The 10,393-nt window shown below is 27.9% G+C and overlaps 1 pseudogene; it reads right to left on the reverse strand.

Moving 5' to 3' along the window:
- Positions 1 to 7,345: 7,345 nt before the first annotated feature.
- Positions 7,346 to 8,970, reverse strand: LOC150025978 (uncharacterized; annotated as a pseudogene).
- Between the last annotated feature and the right edge of the window lie 1,423 nt (positions 8,971 to 10,393).

Genomic DNA, 10,393 nt, shown 5'->3' on the forward strand with positions numbered 1-10,393 from the left:
GGGTTGAACTCATGTTACCATCTCTTGTTAAAAAATTAAGTTAAATTATTCAGTTACATTAAAAAGTATAAGAGGGTGTATTAGTAACAGATTTAAATCAGATTTAAATTTTCAACATAATATATATATATATATGAAAATAATTTTTTATTATAACTCGTTAAAATTGAGGTCTACAACTAAAATATTTAAGTAAAAGTGAAGAGAAATGGATAAATGAGGAAGTAAATTATCCTAATAGTATATATAAGATATAAGGTTTAGAATTTATTATATATACATTTTTTTATGAGTCGGAAAGGAGTTGGTCTTGTTATGAAGATTTTTGTTATATCAGTTTTGCTCGTTGATTTTTTTTTCAATCTTGATTATTGGTTTCGATAGGAATAAAATTACTCGTAAAAGATCATTCAGTCAATTAGTTTTTGATATATAATGATTATTTGTGGCTGAGGATGATAAATATTATTAAATGTGTATATTTGTCTTTTTTAAGTGTGTATTTATAGGATTAGAGAGATTTCTGAGTTGTGGATCATGATGTTATACATGAATTATTAAGTTAATTATGGGATTAAGGTAAGATTACGTACGCTTAGATTTTGTGTAATTAGTTAGTTTAAACATGTGACCTGACCTCCGAAAAAGTTTGTGAAGTTATGTTTCGGTGGTGTTTGTCGATAGGTAGTCTAATTATGTAAGGTTTAAAAGTTAATCAAATTACATATTTATAAGTATAAATTTAATTAATTTAACTATTAAATTTTGTATTTTTATTAATATAATGTAATGGGTAAAAATTAGTCCAATTTCATTTTAAATACTTTTATTATAACTAATTCAACTATATTAAAATATTAAAAGTGAAAATTAGTTATATATATATATATATATATATATTAATCTATAATACTAATTGCACCACTTCTTAAATTATAATTCTCAAATTAAAACACTTATAATTCATATTATAATTTTATACAACCATCACATATTTAAAATATTTATCAAATAAAATGGAAAATACTTCAAATATTTTATCTAAAAATATTTATAGTGTCATATGAAATTTCTCTATATTATTTTTAAAATAATACGACCATTTTTATCATCATATCCATTATTATATTTACCACAATCATAACATCGCCATCTTTATAATTATAATAATTAATATTAATAACATAAATAATAATAATTATCTTAATATAATTACCACTGAAGGAGCTTTGTTAAGTGTTAGGAGACTTTGGTCCCTCCAAAATTTTGTTGCATATATATAAATTAATAAAAATAGAAATATTAGTATATTTTATATATTTGACACTTTAAAATTTAATTAAATCTATTTTAATATGTAAAATATTTCAAGAAAATCTACCACTAATTATCATTATAACTATTTTAATAATAATAATAATAATATATCAATAGTAATAATAATAAAGATAATCATAATATTTTAAAAAAGTATTAATCAAAACAGTTATAGTAATAAAGATCAAAATAGTGATAGATTACCAATAATTTGAAATAAAAGTCACATTTATAATATTTTAGTATCATTCGTGATCAAACTAATTTTAATGATGATAAAATTGACACATTATATAATCTTGTTAGTTTTATTCACAACATGCGTCAAAACATAGGAAATGTTTTGAGAAGTTAATCAATTGTTATGCATTAGTTAAGGTTTAACTTATTTTATTGAATAAATTATGGATATTTAATATACTTATTTATTTTAATTTGCATGTTTTATTTGTTTCATGAAAGCATAAGAAAAATAATAAAAAATCAGATGAAATATCCATTTTGCCCTTCATTTTATAGGTTCACATGTCATTAAATTCTCATAACAAAATGTCAATATCTTCACATTGTAGTTATTGTGTACTTTCCACCCACTGCCATTCTCATTCATGAGTGAAGCCAGTGGTGTTTGTACTCTATTTAACTTTTTTTATAGTAAAATAATAAACAAAATATAATTAATAATTTAAATTTTGGATCTTTTTTAGAACAATTTATTTTGAAATATAATTTTCTTCTTCTATTAATTTTTTATCATAATTTCTCATGTTAATTTAAAATTTATTTTAATTTTAATATGTATTATTTAAAATTATTTTGTATATAACTTTATACTATCAAATTACAACTAATATCAAAGAATTTGTTGAGAAAAAGTGCTACTCGTAATTTTGATTGCGTTGAAAAAAATTAAGTATAAAACATGATTATGTTTTGTTTCTAAGACAATGACTTTAGTTCAACAAACACACACATGGAATGCTCGTTACTTTTGTCTTTCAAGAAGATTCGTTCAAACACTAGTCACATCAATGATTTCTTGGAGGAATAGTTAAAGTTGTTTTCTTCAGAAAACTCCCTAACATGGACATATGTTAGCCAAATTATCTGCCTTGTAAGGTATGCACTTTTACCATATTTTGGTGCAAAATGTTATTCAATATGGGAAGATAAGTACTACCAACTATCAAGGATATTGCATGAAAAAGAAATATGGAGTTAATGTTGCATGGAGTGTCTTTAATGAATACTTCACAAACAAGCTCATGAAACGCAAGAAAGACATTCAAGTGAGTTTAAATTTCTAAAACGTCATAAATGATTTTTGTGACGACTACCTTCTTCACTGCCTATAGAAAGACATCGATCAAGAGGAAAGACAAGCTTGATGAAGTAGCACATTGCTAAAACTTTGTAAAAAAACTTCTATGCCCCAAAAAACTTCATACAAAATAATGTAAGTATTATCATAGTGAACTAAAAGAGTGCAGAGACCTCATATACACCGAAAGATGTTGTTCCAAGTGACCTAGTAATCCATTGGAGCACTAATCAGATAATTTACCTATCTTAGTTAGGAGTGGTATGTCTGGCAAATAATATGATCTATTTTAGTTAGGAGTGGTCACATCCATAGAATACTCAAGTTTAGCTATAAGTGGCTATGTCCAAAGAATAAATATTCAGTTTAATAGGAAGGGTTGAGTTCAAAGAATAATAGGTTTAGCTAGGATTTGATGAGTCCAACGATACTTAAGGGGTTAGTCAATAATGACTACGATCCTATACAATACTCAAGGGGTTAACCAATAGTGACACGAGCCCAGAGAATACTCGCATTGTGCTTCATGACATTATTTTGCTTAGTGAAATTTAATTTGTTGATTGAGAACTGAATATAATACACGAAGTCATGTGTATAAAAATTACTATGTATTTTTTTGTTTACATTTATTTCTTTCACTTTGCATGTTATTATTGTCTATACTACTTCAAGAGTGGGACTCATTTTAAAAACTAAGTTTTAAGAAATCCTTTTTAAACAAGTGAATTCATTAAAAGAAAAGTTACGTCTAACATATTTCATCAAGTGTCATACCTAAGAAAATCCTCAATAGATAGCCTGACCTATAATACTCAAAAAAAACATCAAGTGTCATACCTAAGAAAATCCTCAATAGATAGCCTGACCTATAATACTCAAAAAAAAATTCTGATAATTTTATGATGTTTCGGTTTGTAAATCTTTGCTCCTAAATCCAAGAAAGACATTTTAGTTTTCAAATTCCTAATTACATAATTTAGTAGTAGTTGTGTGATAAGGAGAATAAAATTCTATTATTAGGAATGATACAACAATAGAATGAATCGTCCTACGTTTATCCAATAGTCATATTGTCCAAATTTAATACATGATGGCATATAGTAAGAAGAAAAAGTATTAAGAGTTACACATGACTTATCATATAAATATATCTTTCGTGCAGTTCTAATAGTTGATTTTTTAATTAAAATTTGCAGATTTTAGTGGTATAAGAATATCGTTCATAGAATTTATAAAAAATATTTTTAATTATATTTTTTTAAGTGTAGGTAGGTCTATATAGCTCACAAATTTTGTAGGAAGGTGCAAATTATGAGTGAATTTTCTTAATGTATATTTATGCAGATACGCGTTTAAATGGGCAGACTAAATCGCATATCTAACTATAATAGTAACTACTCGAATATTTCTTAACATTTAATTATATTTTATTATTAATACGACAATATTTTAGTTACTTTCTTAATAAATTTATAAAATAATTATTTTATCACGTGAATCAAATTACTGATAGAATTCTCACTTTTTTTTTCTTTATTTTGACAAAAAACAACTTTCATTTTCCAAATCCATTTATTATTATTTGGTTTATTTAACTTTCTTAAAGGACACGATGTATTGTGTGGGTAGTCTGAAGCATTTGCAGGTAAGTTTAGTTGATGTTCTTGTATATATTTTGTAAATTGAATACTCTTAAATGAAATGAAATATAATCTGTTAAATTGAAGTATAATCTCCCACATTTCATCTTTTACAGGAGATTACAAATGAAACGTAATCTCTTGAAAAAATTACATAAGTAGAGATGGTTGAGGTGAAGTAATCACTAATTGGGCTGAACTGACTAGCTGTGTAGCACAAATACAGATACGGACACTGACACGATATGGATACGGACACGGAGATACGTATAATCTCTAAAATGTAGGACACGGGGACACGAATCTATATATTATATAATTTTGAATTATATAAATTAAAAATAAATATTTATGTGCAAAATTATGTTTCAGATTCTTTTGGGAGCAGAAATATATTTTCATGATTGGTTCAAAAGAATTTGTTCCTTATTTTTATAATCATAATAAAATTGTATATAATAAATTTGAGTTTTTAGAAAATTATTGTATTTATACCTTTTAAAATTATGTTAGAACCGTGTTAAAATTTTCAAAAATTTAACAAATATTTTTTGAATTAAACACTTTACTGATAAGTGTCGTATGAGTGTCGACACCAATACGTGTGTCCGACGGATACACCCATTTAAGATAAATGTCTGAACCTCATAGCTGAATACTATATTTTAGTGAGTGATTTTAATTATTATGTATTTTCTTTAATTTCTATTTTAAAAAAATTTATATTTATAATAAAATTGTAACAAACATACTTAATTAGTTGTCTGGGAATATAAATTACAAATTTGTAATCAAACCACCACGTTAAATCTTATAAATCTTATGTTATTTATTTTTGGATTCATAATCCTGTGTTGCTTCCCTTCCGTCCTATATTAGTAAGACACGCGATACAAGCATGCGTGATATGAAAACCCTAGTTAGTAATTAACTCGTAGAATCACCTTGAGAAAAAGGTAAAATAAATGGTTTTACCGGCAGCGCGAGCTAGGAGACGAGAGGAGAAGTTACGAGAAGAAAAATTGGAAGTTAGAGTTAGAAGAAGTTAAGAAAAGGCGAAAAAGAAGGAAGAGTGTGGTAGGACCCAGAAATGCGTTCCAAACGACAAGGCGACAAAGGTGGGACCGGACATCGCAGGGCTCGGGAAAAGGAAAATAAGGTGTCGTTTAATGGAGAGATGTGGTGGGGAATGGCGACAGCCTACCACACATCACTCTCACCATTTCACCCATCCTTATTCCTATTCCTATTCCTTCCAAAATCAACTCTTTTTTCTTTTCTTTTCTTTTTTATTCGTTCAGACATGGATCCATGTAGTTTTTTTATCCAAACCCAAATTTGTTGGTCTTGTGAGAAGACAGAAACACGTAAACGTTTGGTAGCGATGGTCCTATGTGTGTGAGTGCAACCTTAGCTTGCAGTGGCCAGACACTGAATAAATGTTGCCAAATTCATCCTGCTCCTTTCTTTCATAACACCACCTTTTTCTTACTGCTTTTCATTTTTGCTTTTCCCTTTCAAACAATTTTCTCCTTTACCTACTGCTTTTTCCCACTTCTCCCCCACCTGTCCACTCATTTTCCCTTTTACTTATCAATTAACCTATCTTTTATGGACAAAACAAAACAACTTATATATTCATTTTTTTCAAACATCTCATAATCCTTTTTATGTTAAAGGTCTTGCAACATATCATCATATATCATTTTATTTCACTTTAACCCGTCTCATCACATTATTTTTTAGGTTTTGTTTCAAAATAAAGGTATTATGAGATTCGTTGCATTAAAAAAAAATTCTTATTTTTAAGACTTTCTCTATTCTCATCTTTCTTATCATACTTGTATTAGATTAAATTGAGAAAGAAAATCATTATAAAAGAGTGGGATTGACATCACTTATTTTTACTGATTATATAATTTAATAAATCATTTATTCTCCTAATAAAAAGAAATTGTCAAACACATTAATATTTTCTTCAATTTCTCCACACGTGTTTAGAAATTATGATAAAAGTGACTACGGATTCGACCAGTCCTATCCGATTGTTATAGACTTGTGGTATATAATTTTTTTTAAGAAGTAGATGAATATATGACCTTATATTAGGAAGAGAAACAACTAATGCTTCGAGTATGAAGTAATTAAATAGAATAAGATACTATCATTTCACACACAAAAATTACAAAAGTAAAAAAATTTAAGATTCATAACACTATATATTGGCATATCTGATGCACCAAATCTTGATTTTTATAAGGGATACTGGTAAACATAAAAGTTCAACTTGTAAAAAAATATAAAGTAATTATTTTGGACTTGAACTTAGATTATGTGTTAAGCTTATTTTCATGATTAGTGTATTGCACTAATTATAATAGAGTGTAAATAGAAGAAAAAAAAAGAGTTTAGCTAGAGTTACAATTGAGTATCCTTGGACCCAATGCAACTCTAGATCATCTAGAATACACAAATAAATTACTAGAGTGCAAATAGAAAATATAGAGTGACAAGGAAGACATGAAAGTCCATATGTCATCCTCTAAATGGAGATGATTCTCTCTAATGCTAAAACACCACTTGTCTTCATGGGAATGAAGATGATTATCTCCAATTAGAGGACGACACATGTCACCTCTAATTTGAGAGAATTTGCTCCAATGAAAGGAAATTAATTGTCATCATGGGAGTGAAGAGTTTTTAGGGTTAAAATTTACACCTTGTTGCCCTTAACACTATAAATACAAGTGCTAACTCTATTGTAAATAAGTTATTGACTAAAGAAATAAAATGTTGCACAAGTTTGTGTACAATTGGTCTTCTTTGCTCACTCTTTATTAACACTAGTTTTGTGTCTAGCTTAGAAATTACTTAGGAGTTGGTCTCACCTCTTCTAAGACTCTATATTCACCTACCATCTTCATATTCTCCATTCAATTTTCTTCATCCATTTAACCCACACAAGACATCCATCAAACTGCAACATCTCAAAACTTACAAAGAGTTGCATGGACTAAACATAGAATTACATCTTAATATCAAATTGTAACCATAAAAGCCCAACTCAATGAAACTTGTTTGATATCACTTCTTTTGCTTTTAAAAGAGCTTTTCCTTTGTTGAATGACTCACATTCCTCCCTTTCCAAGTATTCTCCTCTCTTCACCTGAGCACACAAAACCTTAACTTGACTTTCGTCTTCCTTCTTGCAACTTCCTCTCTCTTTGAGGGTGTATTGTTGTTTAACTCATTTATGCTTCCAAATAATTCATCATTTTCTAAAAGCAACAAAATGATAGTTCAAATCATTTATTAGAATATTGGTTGAATTGTAGAACACATATCTTAGGAGCAAAATTACACTACACCATTTTTTACTTTAGACAACAACTAAAAAATGTTGTCTAAAGTAAAAAATATGTTACCTTAACTTTAGGCAATAATTTTTCAGCCATGAGCTTAGGTTATATGCTCCAGTTTTTTTCTATGGTCACGCCTGCTTTTAAAATTGTTGTCTTAGAATAGTAGAATATGCAACACTTTTATGTTAAACTCATGTCCCATGAGTAAACATAAAACCTACAACTGCTACAACAAACAAATTTTGTTATTGTCAGAATAAGATTATTACTGTTATTATGATTATTATTATTTTTATTATGATTATTATTAATATGGTTGTTGTTATTGATAGTAATAATATTATCATTGTTGTTATTATTATTGTTATTGTTATTATTATTATAGTGATTCATAAGCAACATTTACAAAACTGTTGCATTTTTCACTTTTATACCACATTTATATACATGTGGCCACTTTTAGTCCAAAGTTTATTGTTTAGTCGATATATTCTAAAGGCAACACTTAAAAAATGTGTTTTGTAAAATTGTTGTCTTTTCTATGTGTTAGTCAATGATTATATAAGTGGGATATAGTTCAGTGTGACTACGTCTTCGTGTCTACGTATATGATATATTAAAGTTAACAAGTAATAAATGCTATCTAAATTCATAATTTAAAATACGTGACCTAAAATGTTGTTTAAAGCACCCACGTTTTAAAAAGCATTGCCTGAAGTAACCATATTTTAAAAAACGTTGCTTGAAGTATCCACATTTTAAAAAGCGTTGTGTGAAGTACCCGCATTTTAATAAGTGTTGTCTATAATTGTCCATATTTTATAACCTATTTCTTGAAATAAATAGACATTCTTTTCCCTCATATACTCTGAGTTAAAGATAAATAAACTTTATTATATAGCCAACAATTAAAAAACGTTGTTTGTTTCTATTTTAGAGAACACTTTTTAAACAGTTGATGTGACCTAAAGTCAATAATGATGTAGTGAGATAATAGTTTTTGTTTCTATGTTATCTTCTCATAAAATGAAAATTTTCCCACTAATAACAATTATTTACCAGAATGAGAGAAGACTACACGTGGACGTATAATAGAACAAGCTTTTGCATTTTTTTTTGGAATTTCATCGAGTCTCTTAACACTCTTCAATACTCATAGGGAAGTTCAACCATCATTGAAATTTACTTTAGTTTCTCCCATTATAATAAAAAGAAGCAATGTTAAGATGATATATCAGGAAAAATTTGAACCTTTAGTTGAAGGAGTGAATCTCATTGTTACATGTTGAGGACAAACCCTAGAGCTTTTGGAAATTGAAGGTGGACATTATCTTTTCTCTTATGCTCTCAAATACAAAAATTTTGTGTTTAAAGACAATTCAAGAAAAGGAATTTACAAGAGTAAGAGATAAACATAAAACCAAATCAAACTCTATGTACAAGAATTTACCTTCAAAGTATGGTAACTCAATGAACTTGAAAACATCCAAGATCCACGGTTGTTTGTCGAATCAAGTTTAATATGGATGGATTGTGTCAAATAGTCTTGACGTATTAAATGAAAATTTCTATTTATTTATTTATTATTGTTAACTATTTTGTTATTTCTTTTAATATTACTTTTAATTATTTATAAGCACAAAACCTAATAAAATATTAATTATATAGAAAATAAAGATTAAAAATAATATAGTAAAAACATAAATATTAATTAAATGTTTACCACATAAATGTAATATAATATATAATATAAATATTTAAAATTGTTCTCGACGGCTAACCTGGATTGGACTTTGGTGGTGGACTTCATACTGACTTTCCTTTTTTGTTGTTGCTGCCTTGTGATGCTAATAATTCATAGTGAGAGGAGTTCCACCTGTTGACAAGACTACAACGATCAAGTTAGTGAAAACATATAACTATGAGTATCTAAATAAGTGTATGTGTATGTGTATGAATGTAGTATCACAAAATTGAACTTCCCTTTGTTCAAGGTCTTGAGGCCCTTTTTATATCATTTGTATATCTCCTTTCAGGAGTTAATAAACATAAAGACATTTTGTTAATATACCCCATTTATTTTAGGGGTGCAGATAGAACATTATCTCTAACTGTTTATTTCCATAAAATCTCAAAGTAAATATTTGTGTCTAGTTCATTCAGTTTTTTATTTTAGGGAAATTTCTTCCCGCACCCCTACATTTTTCTTCCTGCACCCCCCACAATGTTATGCAAAGACCAAACTGTCCCTATTATTTTTCAAAAACCCTAAAATGCACTTGAACTATATTTATTTTTTTTGCATTCTGGATTATGAAATCCAGAAAAAATTTAAGATTGACACTTTCGGTAAAATTTCGGATCCACCAATCCGTAATTCAAAATATGCATTTCACATTCAAAAATTCATCATTTAAAAAAAGCATTCTGGATTCACCAATCCGTAACAGAAATATGCATTCTAGATTTAGAAATCCATAGTTAAAAAAAAAATTCCGGATCCACCAATTCGTAACAAAATTAGGCTTCCAGATTCAACAATCCGGAAATCAATAATTTATGCAAAATTTGCTTTCAGAATACCCCCTCATTCGGAAAAAAAAAATGATTCAGTTCCGGTTTGATGAATCTATAGCACACCCCCAAATCTCGATTTTCGATAACCACGATACCCTTTTTCAAATAAAAGGTCAAGGCCAGTTTCGGGATTTAGAAAATTGTGGGGGTGCAGGAAGAAAAACGTAAGGGTG

This window comes from Phaseolus vulgaris, chromosome 7 (assembly GCF_051622355.1).
Source record: "Phaseolus vulgaris cultivar YP4 chromosome 7, ASM5162235v1, whole genome shotgun sequence".
Classification (NCBI taxonomy): domain Eukaryota; kingdom Viridiplantae; phylum Streptophyta; class Magnoliopsida; order Fabales; family Fabaceae; genus Phaseolus; species Phaseolus vulgaris.